At 44.6% G+C, this 18700-nt stretch overlaps 1 pseudogene; it reads right to left on the bottom strand.

The window, feature by feature from the left end:
* Positions 1-3489: 3489 nt before the first annotated feature.
* On the bottom strand, positions 3490-5017 carry LOC119314340 (annotated as a pseudogene).
* Between the last annotated feature and the right edge of the window lie 13683 nt (positions 5018-18700).

The raw sequence follows: 18700 nt of genomic DNA, 5'->3' as shown, positions 1-18700 counted from the left end.
AGTGTTATACCCTCCAATAGGCCAGTCGGCCATAGCAACAGCGGAGGCGTCGGCCTCGTCTGTGATCCTCTTGTCCGCAGCAGCCTTCTCGGCAGCCACACGATCGGAGTCAGTGCTCATGGTGAAGACGAAGGTGACGCAGAAGTAGTTGACGTAGATGTAGTTGAACCAAGGCAAGCAGTCACGTAGGAGACGCTCCCAAAAACCTAATCGCCTCTCTCCCGTACAGGATCTGGAGAAGCGGGGTTTCGGAGGCCTGCTCTCCCATCAGCCGTGTACGCGGTAGACATTTTATTGTGGCGTAGCGTGGCGGGCGGCGGAGGAGGAGCGCGCGCGTGGAACACCCCTCCTTCCTTTACACCAACTCATACTAGTGGGAGAAGAGCTCACTTTATAAGTTGATGTACATCTCTCTCAACTAGCCATGTGGGACTAAACTTCTCACCACTCAATTGACAGCATGGGCCCTTAGGGATTTTCTAAAATTGTTAAATGGGCATGTAGCCCAACTAATATTCAGTAGAAAAGTTACACATGCACATCAACCATTAGATAGTTGGCCGGGACAATTTCCGAAGTTGCACATCCACTGCTTGACAGTTGACCGAGGTAGCAAATAGTAAAAACTGCACTTCCATGTAGAGGAGAAAAGTTGCACATGATATTGGGTAGTTTGAGGCGAGGTGTCATCATTGGAAACTACACATCCATGGATAGAGAAAAAGTTGCACATCGGCTATTAGGTTGTTGCACATCAACAACTAGCCAGTTGCACAAAACTGGTGGTGACGCTTGGTGTCGCGTAGCCTCGGGCTGGAGATGGCTGGCAGGGTGTTCGGGTGGCGAAGAGAAGTACGTCGTTGCATACACATTGATATTTAGTTGACTTGTAATGTTGTCTAGTTGCATATATATTGATGTTTAGTTGGCAGGAAGAATAGTTGCATATACATTGATGTTTAGTTGGCTTGTAATGTAGTCTAGTTACACACACATTGATGTTTAGTTGGCAAGAAGACTAGTTGCACACACATGTGCTCAATTGACTTATAATTTAGTCTAATTGCACAAACATTAATGTTTAGTTGACAGGACACTAGTTGCACACACATCTGCACAATTGACGCGGCAATGAAGTTTAGTTTGCACACACATTGATATTTAGTTGGCATGACTAGTTACACACATATATGCTCAGTTGACGCGATAATGTAGTCTAGTTGCACACACATTGATGTTTAGTTGACAGGACTATTGGCACACACATATGCTCAGTTGGCGTGACAATTTGGTCTAGTTGCATACGCATTGATGTTTAGTTGACAGGACTATTGACACACACGTATACTCAGTTGGCGCGACAATGTATAGTTGCACACATATTGATGTTTAGTTGGCAGAAAGACTAGTTCATCAAAACATCCCATAAGGGATCTATTTTTAAAGAGCACGTCGCGAGGGTTTCAATAATGAAAACGGATCTGAGTTTCGACATGTGGTTTAGAAGATATGTCTTTTATAATTTTGAAACCAAAAAATAATGCGCAAGAGGCCGATATGAGAAATATTAATACAGCAATATACAAGCATCCATCACATAAAAAGATACCACATAAGATAGAGACTAGAAATGCAACATACAGACATCCATCACATGAAAAGATACCACATAGCATAAAGACTAGACATATTACTTTTCTAGACCAGACAGGCGCTTACTTTTTTTATCCGCCGCCCGCGAACGTTAACGAGCCTCTGGCCGCCAGCTAGACACGCTCTTATTTTATTCGCCCTTATTTTATTCAGAATGCTTTGAAACATAAAAACCGAGGAGACACTAGCATTATTTTGGCGTGAGTCAATTACACCACAGGTGATTGAACTTGGCGAGAAAATTTAGTTTGGTGCTAAAACTTGTGGCATACATTAAACGAGTGGCTAAATTTGGCTTGAGCGTGCGTCTACAGTGCTAATCACATTTGTATACGCACAAGATGTTAACGGGGTGCGCCAACATGGCGCGAGACCCACTGTCTATGGCTGGACGGCACAGGTGAGGGCGTGTGCCATTTTTTTTTTTTTTGCGGAAATACTCTGGAATTTTATTTTTCTTAGGGAAAAGCCCCAAATTTGTTCTCTTTAAAACAGTCATGGAAGGTCAAGAAACAAGAAACATTATCTCGCAAAAAAAGGTCAAGAATCATTACAGAGAGTAAATTAATATGGAAATACATATTAATTTGATGTCCAATCAGGCTAGCCACCGTACGAACTTTTGATTCTCTGTACATATGAGATAGCTGCCTCGATGTCCATTTTTCACATGTTTATGAACGGACACGCACACATGCCTTAATGGGTTGCAGTCACCCCGGCCCATTTTTTAGATGTTTGTTTTTTTCCTTTCTTAGAATTCGATAAGAATAATCGTCATGTAATTCTAAAAAATATGATATCTAAATTATAACTATACATATAAATTACTTAAAGTAAATATATAATAATTTAAAATAATAAATCATATACATACAAAAAGAAATAAATTATTTAAAATATAATTATTAAAATGTTCGTTTATTATTTCAATACGTAAATTATAAATAGTATAAATAAAAATAAAGTATTCTTATTTAAAATAATGTACATGTAATTCTAAATAGCATTCAGATATTAGTTTGAAATATTTACATACTGAAAATAATACTGGTCTATTACAAAATATTCACAATGTATTTATAAAAAAATTCATTAATCAATTTATTTTTAGGCTATACTCATGCATTCACAAAAAAATATATCATATATGACTTTATTAGAAACATTATTACTTAAAATATTGTTCACGTAATTCTAGAAAATATTAATGTATTATTTGAAAAAATATTAACATATATAAAATAATAATTATGTATTTAATAGTATTTCCGAATTTGAAAGCTATCATGTAAAAAATATAAGCCCCAAGTACGTCTTCGCCTGTAGGACATTAGCTTTAGCTATCTCATGTTCACAGCGAGCTGCTCTTGGTCCCGTCGCTAGAGTTGGTGTCTTTTAACCGTGGCGTCGCGGGTTCAAACTACTGCAATACACATTCTTTTGCTTGTATATTAGAATTTTTGCTTCGTACTATTTTCTGACGAGTGGGGCCCAATGATCCTAGAGACGTAATTCAGGGGCTTTCTTTAAGAAAAGAAAGTTCAAGGGGCTTTTTGTGACGGAAAATATTCTAGGGAGTTTTCTACAAAAACCAGGCCACACCCACGCCTTCTGGTCCCTGACAGCGGGTCTCACATCATGTTGGCGCGCCTAATCAGCAATGTGTTTGTATACAAACATGATTTGCACCGTATATGCACGCCCGAGCCAAGTTTTGTCACCTGTTCAATGTATGCCGCAAGTTTTAGAACCAAACCGACTTTTCTTGCCGAGTTCATGCACTTGTGGTGTAATTGACTCTTTTGGCGTGGGGATCGATGGTTCTCGAGAACCATTTAACGTCTACGGCACGCGAAACAAACGCGGAAATAAATGCAGAACTAAACTACTGCATCAGATCTTTGCGTACAGCAGGCCCCGGAGCTCCTCGAGAACCGAGGAAGGCTCGGACACGAGGACTCGCACGCCCCCGTCCTCGCCGTTGTCGGCGAGGTAGACGAGCCCTGCTCGCTGCTGCACGGCGCGCTGCATTGCTAGCGGCTTCCCCCACCCGAAATCCGCGTCGTACACCGGCATGCCCAGCCAGCTGTTAATCCTCAGCTCCGTCGCCGGCATGCTGCGCGCCGCAGGCATAGTTGGCGTCGTCTCCAGGTAGTCGATCGTGGAGCGCACCAGCTCGTCGTCCAGCCCGCGGACGGCGTCCCTGATCCGTCCGGCGACGGGGGCCAGCGGCGCCTGGTCCTCCAAGCCGTCCGCGACGACGTCCCGCACCTTACAGGCGGTGCCCACCATGATTATCCCGTTGCCGAAGTAGCGTGCCGGGAGCGGCGGCCTCAGGCAGTCAGGCTGCGCCGGAAGTTAGCCGGGAAGGTGAGCCGCGTCTCGGCGTCCGTCGGCAGCCGCCGAGCGGCGCACATGCAGCGCCACACGTGGGCGCTGAGGGCGCAGAACGTGCTCGCGCCACCGCAGGCACGCTTCAGAGCGGCGACGTGGTCTTTGGAAAGAACAAAAATCTCGTTGACGGCAGCTCCAGACGGTTCCGGCAGGGGTATGTTTGGGTCGTTTTTGAGGGGCAAGAACACGGAGAGAGCGTCGGGGTTGATGACGCGTGGCGGGGAGCGTGCGCGGAGGAGGGTGCGGTCGTGCCATGGCAGCTCCAGCGCCGCCGCGGCTGCTCCAGCACCGTCGCTGGCCCCGTCTCTGGAGAAGGCGGACCACGTCTGGATGAAGTGGACCGCGCTTAGGGCGTCGATGGCGACGTGGTGCAGCGCCGTGCCTAGGGCCACCCCACCACACTTGAAGAAGGTCACCTGGACGGCGAGCATGACGTCGTCGATGTCCCCGGGGACGAAGAGCCTCCTCAGCTCCGGCGACGGCTGGCGGGCGCTGAAGTCGTCGGCGGCGAGTTCCGAGCGAGCGACCACGAAGCGCGCACCTTGTCCAGTGCAGTCGATCTCTGGCCGGCCATCACCATCAACGCCCAGACGGCCCGCGAGGGGGTAGAAGGGGACCAGGGCCTTGGCCATCGCGGCCTTCAGCCTGGCCACGTCGAAGAAGCCGTCGCCGGAGGCGGAGTGGTAGAAGTAGACGTTCGGTGTGTGGCCCCTGTTGACCATCATGAGGTCGAGCGGGGAGAGCCAAAGTCCGCGCCTGGGCATCTCCTCGCTGGGCGTCACCATGCAGCACTCCACCACCTTCACCTCCTCCAGCATGCAGGAGTCCTCCATCACCTTCACCTCTTCTACGCTCAGCCTCGTGCAAATGGGAAGTACTGGGAGTATACGTGTAATCTTGTTGCGCTCGCGATTCTTGTCCTTTTATGGACGAGGCTGCACAGTTACAGCTCACTCAATTAAGGATGTGCCGGAAAACAACTTGCCTAAAACCTAAAAAGTACACGCGCTGAACGAGCGGCCGAACGAGAGCAGCTCGATTTCGTTCCGATCGATTGCGCAGGGTGTCCAGGTGTTCATTGGTCGAGTGGTGGAGCCACGCCGCTCGGACCTGCGCGTGGACCGGTCGCCTGGTCCGATTGCGCCGCGCCGCGCCGCGCGAGATAAACCTCCCGTCGGACCCACACGTCATAGAGGATTAGGCAGTTTCCAGTGTATTAGCCGTCGTGTTTAGTGGGCGGCGGTTTCGAATTTCGTGCCATAACTCCGTCCACCCCCACCTCTCGCGGCCCATTCCTCCTCTTTTCCCTTGCTTTCGCCGTTGGTTGGTGCTGCAGAGGCGGTTCCAAATCTGCCGGGTTGTGGTCGATGGCGGGGCGCGCCGCAAGGGTCGTCGTTCGCGGCGGCACAGGTACTGCTCCTACGCGCGCTCACCGTTCTTCGTCCCTACTTGTTTCTCCACTCGCCCGCCCTCCTTTTTCAAGTGAGGTCGCACGTTTTCCGGTGAGGTCGCGGTCGTTGTCAGGGAGGTCGAGGTAGAGGTCGAACTCGAGGTCGCGGTCGGGGTCAGGGAGGTCGAACTCATTTTCCGGCGAGGTTGAGGTCACCCCCGCGGACTACTCCGTTTGGGAAACCGCCGGATTGGCAGGGGTGGGCTAGGGTTGTGCTTATCCCGTCGTTTTTCCGTTGCAGTAGGGGGAGAGCTCGTGCATATACGTACGGGATGAGTGGTTCTGGGAGGAGGAGTGGTTCACGGCGATAGGGCCTCGTCTGTGGATTGTAGCCTCGCGGTGGATCTGGTGTTTTTTATGTGTGTTTTCCCCGTGGTGTGCAACTAGGTTGCCCCTTGCGTGCAAATTAGGAGCAGTAGTAGACAATTTTTGAGATAATATAGCCAATCCGCCAGCCTTGTGGTGGATCTCCTGGTTCATGTGTTTCCCCCTGTTGTGTGCAACTCGGGACCATTACCTGTGCAAATTAGTATCTATGCTTGCCAATTTCTCAATATTCTCTATCCAAACTGCCAACCTTTGTGACAGATCTGGTGGTTCGTGTGTTTTCTCCTTGCTGTGTGCAACTAGGAACCCGCGTTTGTGCAATTTAGCACCAATGCTTGCTAGTTTTGCAATATAGTCTACCCAATCTGCCAGCCTTGTGATGGATGTGGTGGTTCACGTGTTTTTCTCCTCATGTGTGCAAATAGGGACCATCACTTGTGCAAATTAGTATCAATGGTTGCCAATTTTCCAATATAGTCTAGTGATTTTTCTGCCAGCCTTTGTGCTGGATCAGGTCGTTCGTGTGTTTTTCCACTACTGTGTGCAACTAGGACCTCTTGATTGTGCAAATTAGTACCAATGCTTGCCAATTTTCCAATATAGTCTACCCAATCTGCCAGTTTTTGTTGTGGATGTGGTGTTGAAGGAAATATGCCCTAGAGGCAATAATAAAGTTATTATTTATTTCCTTATATCATGATAAATGTTTATTATTCATGCTAGAATTGTATTAACCGGAAACATAATACATGTGTGAATACATAGACAAAGAGAGTGTCACTATTATGCCTCTACTTGACTAGCTCGTTAATCAAAGATGGTTATGTTTCCTAACCATGGACAAAGAGTTGTTATTTGATTAAAGGGATCACATCATTAGGTGAATGATCTGATTGACATGACCCATTCCATTATCTTAGCAGCCGATCGTTTAGTATGTTGCTATTGCTTTCTTCATGACTTATACATGTTCCTATGACTATGAGATTATGCAACTCCTGTTTGCCCGAGGAACACTTTGTGTGCTACCAAACGTCACAACATAACTGGGTGATTATAAAGGAGCTCTACAGGTGTCTCTGATGGTGTTCGTGGAGTTGGCATAGATCAAGAATAGGATTTGTCACTCCGATTGTCGGAGAGGTATCTCTGGGCCCTCTCGGTAATGCACATCACTATAAGCCTTGCAAGCATTGCAACTAATGAGTTAGTTGTGAGATGATGTATTACGGAACGAGTAAAGAGACTTGCCGGTAACGAGATTGAACTAGGTATTGAGATACCGACGATCGAATCTCGGGCAAGTAACATACCAATGACAAAGGGAACAACGTATGTTGTTATGCGGTCTGACCGACAAAAATCTTCGTAGAATATGTAGGAGCCAATATGAGCATCCAGGTTCCGCTATTGGTTATTGACCGGAGACGTGTCTCGGTCATGTCTACATTGTTCTCGAACCCGTAGGGTCCGCACGCTTAAGGTTTCGATGACAGATATATTATGAGTTTATGAGTTTTGATGTACTGAAGTTAGTTTGGAGTCCCGGATGTGATCACGGACATAACGAGGAGTCTCGAAATGGTCGAGACATAAAGATTGATATATTGGACGGCTATATTCGGACACCGGAAGTGTTCCGGAGAAGTTTCGGATAAAACCGGAGCACCGGGGGGTTACCGGAACCCCCTGGGGGGTTAATGGGCCTCATGGGCCTAAAGTGGAGAAGAGGAGGGGCTGCTAGGGCAGGCCGCGCGCCCCCTCTCCCCCTAGTCCGAATTGGACAAGGAGGGAGGGGCGGCGCCCCCCCTTTTTCCTTCTCTCCTTCCCCCTCTCCTACTTGGACAAGGAAAGGGAGGGGAGTCCTACTCCCGATAGGAGTAGGACTCCTCCTGCGCCTCCTACTAGGGCCGGCCGCACCCCCCCTGGATCCTTTATATACGGAGGCAAGGGGCACCCCTAGACACATAAGTTGATCCACGTGATCATATTCTTAGCCGTGTGCGGTGCCCCCTTCCACCATAGTCCTCGATAATATTGTAGTGGTACTTAGGCGAAGCCATGCGATGGTAGTACATCAAGATCGTCACCACGCCGTCGTGCTGACGGAACTCTTCCCCGACACTTTGCTAGATCAGAGTCCGGGGATCATCATCGAGCTGAACGTGTGCTAGAACTCGGAGGTGCCGTAGTTTCGGTGCTTGATCGGTCGGGCCGTGAAGACGTACGACTACATCAACCAAGTTAACGCTTCCGTTGTCGATATACAAGGGTACATAGATCACACTCTCCCCTTCTTGTTGCTGTGCATCACCATGATCTTGCGTGTGCGTAGGAATTTTTTTGAAATTACTACATTCCCCAACAGTGGCATCCGAGCCTAGGTTTCATATGTTGATGTTATATGCACGAGTAGAGCACAAGTGAGTTGTGGGCGATATAAGTCATACTGCTTACCAGCATGTCATACTTTGGTTCGGCGGTATTGTTGGACGAAGCGGCCCGGACCGACATTACGCGTACGCTTACGCGAGACCGGTTCTCCCGACGTGCTTTGCACATAGGTGGCTTGCGGGTGACAGTTTCTCCAACTTTAGTTGAACCAAGTGTGGCTACGCCCGGTCCTTGCGAAGGTTAAAACAGCACCAACTTGACAAACTATCGTTGTGGTTTTGATGCGTAGGTAAGATTGGTTCTTGCTTAAGCCCGTAGCAGCCACGTAAAACTTGCAACAACAAAATAGAGGACGTCTAACTTGTTTTTGCAGGGCATGTTGTGATGTGATATGGTCAAGACATGATGCTAAATTTTATTGTATGAGATGATCATGTTTTGTAACCGAGTTATCGGCAACTGGCAGGAGCCATATGGTTGTCGCTTTATTGTATGCAATGCAATCACGCTGTAATGCTTTATTTTATCACTAAGCGGTAGTGATAGTCGTGGAAGCATAAGATTGGTGTGACGACAACGACGCTACGATGGAGATCAAGGTGTCGCGCCGGTGACGATGGTGATCACGACGGTGCTTCGATGGAGATCACAAGCACAAGATGATGATGGCCATATCATATCACTTATATTGATTGCATGTGATGTTTATCTTTTATGCATCTTATCTTGCTTTGATTGATGGTAGCATTATAAGATGATCTCTCACTAATTATCAAGAAGTGTTCTCCCTGAGTATGCACCATTGCGAAAGTTCTTCGTGCTGAGACACCACGTGATGATCGGGTGTGATAGGCTCTACGTTCAAATACAACAGGTGCAAAATAGTTGCACACGCGGAATACTCAGGTTATACTTGACGAGCCAAGCATATACAGATATGGCCTCGGAACACGGAGACCGAAAGGTCGAGCGTGAATCATATAGTAGATATGATCAACATAGTGATGTTCACCAATGAAACTACTCCATCTCACGTGATGATCGGACATGGTTTAGTTGATTTGGATCACGTAATCACTTAGAGGATTAGAGGGATGTCTAACTAAGTGGGAGTTCTTTAAGTAAATTAATTGAACCTAAATTTATCATAAAACTTAGTACCTGATAGTATCTTGCTTGTTTATGCTTGATTGTAGATAGATGGCTCGTGCTGTTGTTCCGTTGAATTTTAATGCGTTCCTTGAGAAAGCAAAGTTGAAAGATGATGGTAGCAATTACACAGACTGGGTCCGTAACTTGAGGATTATCCTCATTGCTGCACAGAAGAATTACGTCCTGGAAGCACCGCTGGGTGCCAGGCCTGCTGCTGGAGCAACACCAGGTGTTATGAACGTCTGGCAGAGCAAAGCTGATGACTACTTGATAATTCAGTGTGCCATGCTTTACGGCTTAGAATCGGGACTTCAACGACGTTTTGAATGTCATGGAGCATATGAGATGTTCCAGGAGTTGAAGTTAATATTTCAAGTAAATGCCCAGATTGAGAGATATGAAGTCTCCAATAAGTTCTATAGCTGCAAGATGGAGGAGAACAATTCTGTCAGTGAGCATATACTCAAAATGTCTGGGTATAATAATCACTTGATTCAATTGGGAGTTAATCTTCCAGATGATTGCGTCATCAACAGAATTCTCCAATCACTGCCACCAAGCTACAAGAGCTTCATGATGAACTATAATATGCAAGGGATTAATAAGACTATTCCCGAGCTCTTCGCAATGCTGAAAGCTGCGGAGGTAGAAATCAAGAAGGAGCATCAAGTGTTGATGGTCAACAAGACCACTAGTTTCAAGAAAAAGGTCAAAGGGAAGAAGAAGGGGAACTTCAAAAAGAACGGCAAGCAAGTTCCTACTCAAGAGAAGAAACCCAAACCTGGACCTAAGCCTGAAACTGAGTGCTTCTATTGCAAGCAGACTGGTCACTGGAAGCGGAACTGCCCCAAGTATTTGGCGGATAAGAAGGATGGCAAGGTGAACAAAGGTATATGTGATATACATGTTATTGATGTGTACCTTACTAATGCTCGCAGTAGCACCTGGGTATTTGATACTGGTTCTGTTGCTAATATTTGTAACTCGAAACAGGGACTACGGGTTAAGCGAAGATTGGCTAAGGACGAGGTGACAATGCGCGTGGGAAACGGTTCCAAAGTCGATGTGATCGCAGTCGGCACGCTACCTCTACATCTACCTTTGGGATTAATATTAGACCTAAATAATTGTTATTTGGTGCCAGCGTTAAGCATGAACATTATATCTGGATCTTGTTTGATGCGAGACGGTTATTCATTTAAATCTGAGAATAATGGTTGTTCTATTTATATGAGTAATATCTTTTATGGTCATGCACCCTTAAAGAGTGGTCTATTTTTGATGAATCTCGATAGTAGTGACACACATATTCATAGTGTTGAAGCCAAAAGATGCAGAGTTAATAATGATAGTGCAACTTATTTGTGGCACTGCCGTTTAGGTCATATCGGTGTAAAGCGCATGAAGAAACTCCATACTGATGGACTTTTGGAACCACTTGATTATGAATCACTTGGTACTTGCGAACCGTGCCTCATGGGCAAGATGACTAAAACACCATTCTCCGGTACTATGGAGAGAGCAACAGATTTGTTGGAAATCATACATACAGATGTATGTGGTCCGATGAATATTGAGGCTCGTGGCGGATATCATTATTTTCTCACCTTCACAGATGACTTAAGAAGATATGGGTATATCTACTTAATGAAACACAAGTCTGAAACATTTGAAAAGTTCAAAGAATTTCAGAGTGAAGTAGAAAATCATCGTAACAAGAAAATAAAATTCCTACGATCTGATCGTGGAGGAGAATATTTGAGTTACGAGTTTGGTGTACATTTGAAAAATTGTGGAATAGTTTCGCAACTCACGCCACCCGGAACACCACAGCGTAATGGTGTGTCCGAACGTTGTAATCGTACTTTACTAGATATGGTGCGATCTATGATGTCTCTTACTTATTTACCGCTATCGTTATGGGGATACGCTCTAGAGATGGCCGCATTCACGTTAAATAGGGCACCATCAAAATCCGTTGAGACGACGCCTTATGAACTGTTTTTTGGCAAGAAACCAAAGTTGTCGTTTCTGAAAGTTTGGGGCTGCGATGCTTGTGTGAAAAAGCTTCAACCTGATAAGCTCGAACCCAAATCGGAGAAATGTGTCTTCATAGGATATCCAAAGGAAACTATTGGATACACCTTCTATCACAGATCCGAAGGCAAAACTTTGGTTGCTAAGTTCGGAAACTTTCTAGAGAAGGAGTTTCTCTCGAAAGAAGTGAGTGGGAGGAAAGTAGAACTTGACGAGGTAACTGTACCTGCTCCCTTATTGGAAAGTAGTGCATCACAGAAAACTGTTTCTGTGACACCTACACCAGTTAGTGAGGAAGCTAATGATGATGATCATGAAACTTCAGAACAAGATACTACTGAACCTCATAGATCAACCAGAGTGAGATCCGCGCCAGAGTGGTACGGTAATCCTATTCTGGAAGTCATGCTACTAGATCATGATAAACCTACGAACTATGAAGAAGCGATGGTGAGCCCAGATTCCGCAAAATGGCTTGAAGCCATGAAATCTGAGATGGGATCCATGTATGAGAACAAAGTATGGACTTTGTTTGACTTGCCCGATGATCGGCAAGCAATTGAGAATAAATGGATCTTCAAGAAGAAGACTGACGCTGACGGTAATATTACTGTCTACAAAGCTCGACTTGTCGCAAAAGGTTTTCGGCAAGTTCAAGGGATTGACTACGATGAGACCTTCTCACTCGCAGTGATGCTTAAGTCTGTCCGAATCATGTTAGCAATTGCCGCATTTTATGATTATGAAATTTGGCAGATGGATGTCAAAACTGCATTCCTGAATGGATTTCTAGAAGAAGAGTTGTATATGATGCAACCAGAAGGTTTTGTTGATCCAAAGGGAGCTAACAAAGTGTGCAAGCTCCAGCGATCCATTTATGGACTGGTGCAAGCCTCTCGGAGTTGGAATAAACGCTTTGATAGTGTGATCAAAGCATTTGGTTTTATACAGACTTTTGGAGAAGCCTGTATTTACAAGAAAGTGAGTGGGAGCACTATAACATTTCTGATAAGTATATGTGGATGACATATTGTTGATCGGAAATAATGTAGAATTATTCTGCAAAGCATAAAGGAGTGTTTGAAAGGAATTTTCCAAAGAAAGACCTTGGTGAAGCTGCTGACATATTGAACATCAAGATCTATAGAGATAGATCAAGACGCTTGATAAGTTTTTTTCAATGAGTACATACCTTGACAAGATTTTGAAGTAGTTCAAAATAGAACAGTCAAAGAAAGAGTTCTTGTCTGTGTTACAAGGTGTGAAATTGAGTAAGACTCAAAACCCGACCACGACAGAAGATAGAAAGAGAATGAAAGTCATTCCCTATGCCTTGGCCGTAGGTTCTATAAAATATGTCATGCTGTGTACCAGATCTATTGTATACCCTACACTGTTTTTGGCAAGGGAGTACAATAGTAATCTAGGAGTAGATCACTTGACAGCGGTCAAAATTATCCTTAGTGGAATAAGGATATGTTTCTCGATTATGGAGGTGACAAAAAGGTTCGTCGTTAAGGGTTACGTTGATGCAAGTTTTGACACTGATCCAGATGACTCTAAGTCTCAATGTGGATACATATTGAAAGTGGGAGCAATTAGCTAGAGTAGCTCCGTGCAGAGCATTGTTGACATAGAAATTTGCAAAATACTTACGGATCTGAATGTGACAGACCCATTGACTAAACTTCTCTCACAAGCAAAATATGATCACATCTTAGTACTCTTTGGGTGTTAATCACATAGCGATGTGAACTAGATTATTGACTCTACTAAACCCTTTGGGTATTGGTCACATGTCGATGTGAACTATGGGTGTTAATCACATGGTGATGTGAAGTATTGGTATTAAATCACATGGCGATGTGAACTAGATTATTGACTCTAGTGCAAGTGGGAGACTGAACGAACTATGCCCTAGAGGCAATAATAAAATTATTATTTATTTCCTTATTTCATGATAAATGTTTATTATTCATGCTATAATTGTATTAACTAGAAACGTAATACATGTGTGAATACATAGACAAACAGAGTGTCACTAGTATGCCTCTACTTGACTAGCTCGTTGATCAAAGCTGGCTAAGTTTCCTAACCATAGACATGAGTTGTCATCTGATTAACGGGATCACATCATTAGGAGAATGATGTGATTGACTTGACCCATTCCGTTAGCTTAGCACTTGATCGTTTAGTTTGTTGCTATTGCTTTCTTCATGACTTATACATGTTCCTATGACTATGAGATTATGCAACTCCCGTTTACCGGAGGAACACTTTGTGTGCCACCAAACGTCACAACGTAACTGGCTGATTATAAAGGTGCTCTACAGGTGTCTCCAAAGGTACATGTTGGGTTGGCGTATTTCGAGATTAGGATTTGTCACTCCGATTGTCGGAGAGGTGTCTCTGGGCCCTCTCGGTAATGCACATCACATAAGCCTTGCAAGCATTGCAACTAATGAGTTAGTTGTGAGATGATGTATTACAGAACGAGTAAAGAGACTTGCCGGTAACGAGATTGAACTAGGTATTGAGATACCGACGATCGAATCTCGGGAAAGTAACATACCGATGACAAAGGGAACAACGTATGTTGTTATGCGGTCTGACCGATAAAGATCTTCGTAGAATATGTAGGAGCCAATATGAGCATCCAGGTTCCGCTATTGGTTATTGACCGGAGACGTGTCTCGGTCATGACTACATTGTTCTCAAACCCATAGGGTCCGCACGCTTAAGGTTTTGATGACAGATATATTATGAGTTTATGAGTTTTGATGTACTGAAGTTAGTTCGGAGTCCCGGATGTGATCACGGACATAACGAGGAGTCTCGAAATGGTCGAGACATAAATATTGATATATTGGACGGCTATATTCGGACACCAGAAGTGTTCCGGAGAAGTTTCAGATAAAATCGGAGCACCAGGGGGTTACCGGAACCCCCCGGGGGGTTAATGGGCCTCATGGGCCTAAAGTGGAGAAGAGGAGGGGCTGCCAGGGCAGGCCGCACGCCCCCTCTCCCCCTAGTCCGAATTGGACAAGGAGGGAGGGGCGGTGCCCCCCCTTTTTCCTTCTCTCCTTCCCCCTCTCCTACTTGGACAAGGAAAGGGAGGGGAGTCCTACTCCCGGTAGGAGTAGGACTCCTCCTGCGCGCCTCCTACTAGGGCCGGCCGCACCCCCCCTTGGATCCTTTATATACGGAGGCAAGGGGCACCCCTAGACACACAAGTTGATCCACGTGATCATATTCTTAGCCGTGTGCGGTGCCCCCTTCCACCATAGTCCTCGATAATATTGTAGCGGTGCTTAGACGAAGCCCTGCGACAGTAGTACATCAAGATCGTCACCACGCCGTCGTGCTGACGGAACTCTTCCCCGACAGTTTGCTGGATCGGAGTCCGGGGATCGTCATCGAGCTGAACGTGTGCTAGAACTCGGAGGTGCCGTAGTTTCGGTGCTTGATTGGTCGGGCCGTGGAGACGTACGACTACATCAACCAAGTTAACGCTTACGTTGTCGATCTACAAGGGTACGTAGATCACACTCTCCCCTTCTCATTGCTGTGCATCACCATGATCTCGCGTGTGCGTAGGAAATTGATTGAAATTACTATGTTCCCCAACAGGTTGTTGATGTTTTTCCCCTGATGTGTGCAACTAGGGACCCTTATTTGTGCAAATCAGTATCAATGCTTGCCAATTTCCAATATAGTATACCCAATTGTTTTGCTGGATATATTCTTGTTGGCTATGCATTTTTTGTTTGTCCTAGTTGCACAAGTTATCATACTGAGCTGGTTACCTTTAGTTAACTATTTTCTGCCTAGTTATTACTTGCCATAGTTAAACTTAGTTGGCTTATATGATGTCCAGTTTGCACAAGGTTGACTGCCCAGTTGGCTGCATCATTATAGTAGTTGGTTGTCCACATGTTTTATAGTTTTTTGCACTATGTGTCAAGCTTATGTTTAGAGGTCTGCAGATCAAAGCAACCTTTTATGATCTCTCTAGTTTGTTTGCGCATCTTCTAACTATGTTTTCTTTTGTTGTATTTCCTCCCGCAGGGCAAAAATGGTTGATGCGGATGGCAATGAAGAAGATGTATTTTTTCACCTTTTCTATGTTTTTGAGTTGTTTTTCAACTTATGCATGTATGCTAATGTCCTTTTTTCATGTTTTATTTGGTTTCTTAATCAGCGTTCTGGAAGTCAGTCCCTTCGCCGGAACTCGAAGCGTCCTGCTAACCGCCAGCGACGACCTACACGGAGTGTTCAGCAAGGAGAGGAAGTCGAGGTAAGTGGCATGCTGATGATACAAGCACCTTATTTTTGGTTTGTTTGGGTCATATAATAACTTTTTTGTTTTTTCCCATGATCATGTTTTTTATTTTCTTAGGATGTTGATCAATTTTGTGTTGTAAAGCGGACTAGACGTGCAGCAGTTGGAAGGGGAGCTGATTCATCTACTAGGGTAAGTAAATTCGTGAATATAAGTGTTTCTCGCTTTTTGGACGCTGATAAAATTATGCAGCCATTGGCACCACTATTTTTGTTGTAGTTGGTCAATAACCATCTTGTAGTTAACATCACTGGTCATCTTGATCTATATAGTTGACATTAGTTGGCAACTTGTAGTTGACATTAATTGGCATCTTTGTAGTTGAAATCATTGGTCACCATTTTTTGTGCAGGCAACAGTTGTTGGAGGAGCTGCCACATCTTCCGCAGCAGATGCTGAGGTATGTGGGTTTTTTGTGTGTTTATGAGCTATTGAACAGTTCCTTGCAAACCTTTTTTAGTTGATGTTATCTTGTTGCAATATCATTTCTTATCATTGCACATCCCCTAGAACTTTTTGTAGTTGTCAGGTCTAGTATATTTTCTTAGTTTTTTGCAGGTTGCACACTGGTAGTCTTCAGTTGTCATCATGAGCTTTATTAGTTGTACAAAAACATCATATTAGTTGGCATGATCCATTTTAGGTATATATATTTTTTGCAATACTGATCCAAATGATGATTGCTAGTTTTTTTCAGTCCGTTTTTGTCTTGTGTTTAATGTTTCCTTAATGTTTTTATTTTCTGATCAACATGCCAGCGATGAAGGAGTTGAGGTGGCTGGAGGGGAAGATGTGTAGAGACCATCACAAGCGGGTAGGATAAGGGCATCACCAGGGACGGTTTGCGAAGTTCAACAGCTCTTTATCCCCACCGCAGAAGTCTGAGATAGTTTTCAGGTTGTTCGGGGGCCTCTTGAACTTATCAGACACACTTTCAGCGGACCTCACTAAATTCCTGGTGCAGTCCTACCAGCCCGAGAGCTCTGAAATGGTGTTCCCAGGTAGGGGAAGGATCCGTGTCGATGCTGACAGTGTTCATAGGGTATTTGATCTCCCAAACAGGGGTCAAAAAGTCAGATATGTAGTTGACAAGGATGCAACAAGGAGATTCAGAGAGGCTTCCAACATAACTGGAGATTCTCATCCCCAGATCACTACATGGTGCAAGATGATTAAGGATATGGCGGGAAGAACGATGACACATTCTTTATGGCCTGGCTTGCGGTTGCATTCAGCACTTTTCTAGCACGAACCATGGCTCTGAAGCTCAGCCCAAAGTGCTACAGACTTGTGCTAGATCATGAAATGCTCAAGAACACAAACATCTGCCTCTTTGTAGTAGAACACATAAATGAAGCTTTCCGGAACATGGATCAGGAGAGGCAAACTATTTGCTGCTGCTTGTATCACTTGATGGTTAGTGAAAACGGGCACTTCCATGTGTTTTTCTTCTTTGTGCAGTTATAATTTTTGAAATACTCCTCATAATAACTGAACTTGGGTTTCCTTTGTTGGGTCTGGTGCAGATATTATACCTTGATGCGCTCGTTCATGATATCCCAGTAAGCAACTGCGTGATACGAGCGAATGCATGGGACAGTATGCTAATTGCCAAGGTGATCAAGAAGGACACGATCTCTCCTGGTGTGTTTGGCAAATTACGAGTGAGTTCTCTTTGTTTTTTTTCCAAGAGTGGCTTCTTTTTATGTTCTATTCATGTCTGCTCACTTTTTGGAAACTGCACAAAAACTGTGATCAGTTGGCACAACAATGCATGTAGTTGCACAGCTTGTAGCTTTAACTTTGGCATCTGCACACATGTTCATTTTTAACTGGCACATCATCTGTTTTAGGTTGCACAGTTTTATTTATCTTGTTGCACAGATGTGTGACATCAGTTGGCAGTAACTTTTTTAGGTGACTTGTGGGTTGCACAGTTTTTTTGGTTTATTCAGTTGCATATATGTAGAATCCAGTTGTCTACCCAGTATCTTGTTGTAGTTGCGCAGGTTATAATGTTTGGTTTTTGTTCAACACACAAATCTGTTTTGATAACCTTGTTCTTTTCTTTTTCTCTTTTTTACATCAGCTTAAAGAGGAGTATAGAGGCATGGAGCAAACACCACTGTTTGGTGGTATTTTGCAAGCTGAAGCATTCGTGGCACCCAAGTTACCAATAACCTACAATCCGCAGGTTAGTCCTTGCATATAGGAGTTTGGATCAGTTATCGGAATTTTCTTTGGCTGGGATGTATGTTCAGTTGCACATATATGGTTTTTTAGTTACGAGAATACATGATTCAGTTGGCTGGGATGTATGTTCAGTTGCACAAATATGCTTTTTTAGTTGCACATATTCTTTGGACAGTCAATGTGTTCGTTTGCAACCAATAACATCAACTTGGCAGAATGCATGTTTAGTTTTGGCTACAATGCATGTTTAGTTGGCTAGATTCATGTTTTAGTTGGCCAAAAAATGTGTCTTAGTCGGCTTGCTGAACACATCATGGTCAGTTACAGACATTTTCTTTTTTAAAATGGTTTCTAACTGAATCGGCACTGAATCTTTTTTTGTGCTGATGCAAAAAAAGGCAAAGATTACCAAAGTGGTTAATGACATGTGCAAGTCAGTAACTGAACAGGTTGGCACCTTCATTGAAGCAGTTGCCAAGATCGATGACGAGGAGCCGGATATTGATCCCTACGTACAACGGCCATCAATGGGAACCGGGACATCACGCCGTGCTCCAAAAATAAAGAGACGGGTTTCACCGATACAAGAAGAAGAAGAGTTTGTTGAGGAGGAGTCAGAAGAAGATGAGGAAATTTAAGCAGCGCTAGATGTTGACGATGACGAGGAAACAAATGCAGATGAATCAGAGGAGGAGGACAAAGACGAGGATGACAAAGAAGAAGATGTAGAGGAGGAGGAGGAGGAGGAGGAGGAG

Source organism: Triticum dicoccoides, chromosome 6A (genome assembly GCF_002162155.2).
Source record: "Triticum dicoccoides isolate Atlit2015 ecotype Zavitan chromosome 6A, WEW_v2.0, whole genome shotgun sequence".
NCBI classification, from domain to species: domain Eukaryota; kingdom Viridiplantae; phylum Streptophyta; class Magnoliopsida; order Poales; family Poaceae; genus Triticum; species Triticum dicoccoides.
Note: the sequence above shows the minus strand (reverse complement) of the source record. Positions and strands in the feature narration are given on the sequence as shown.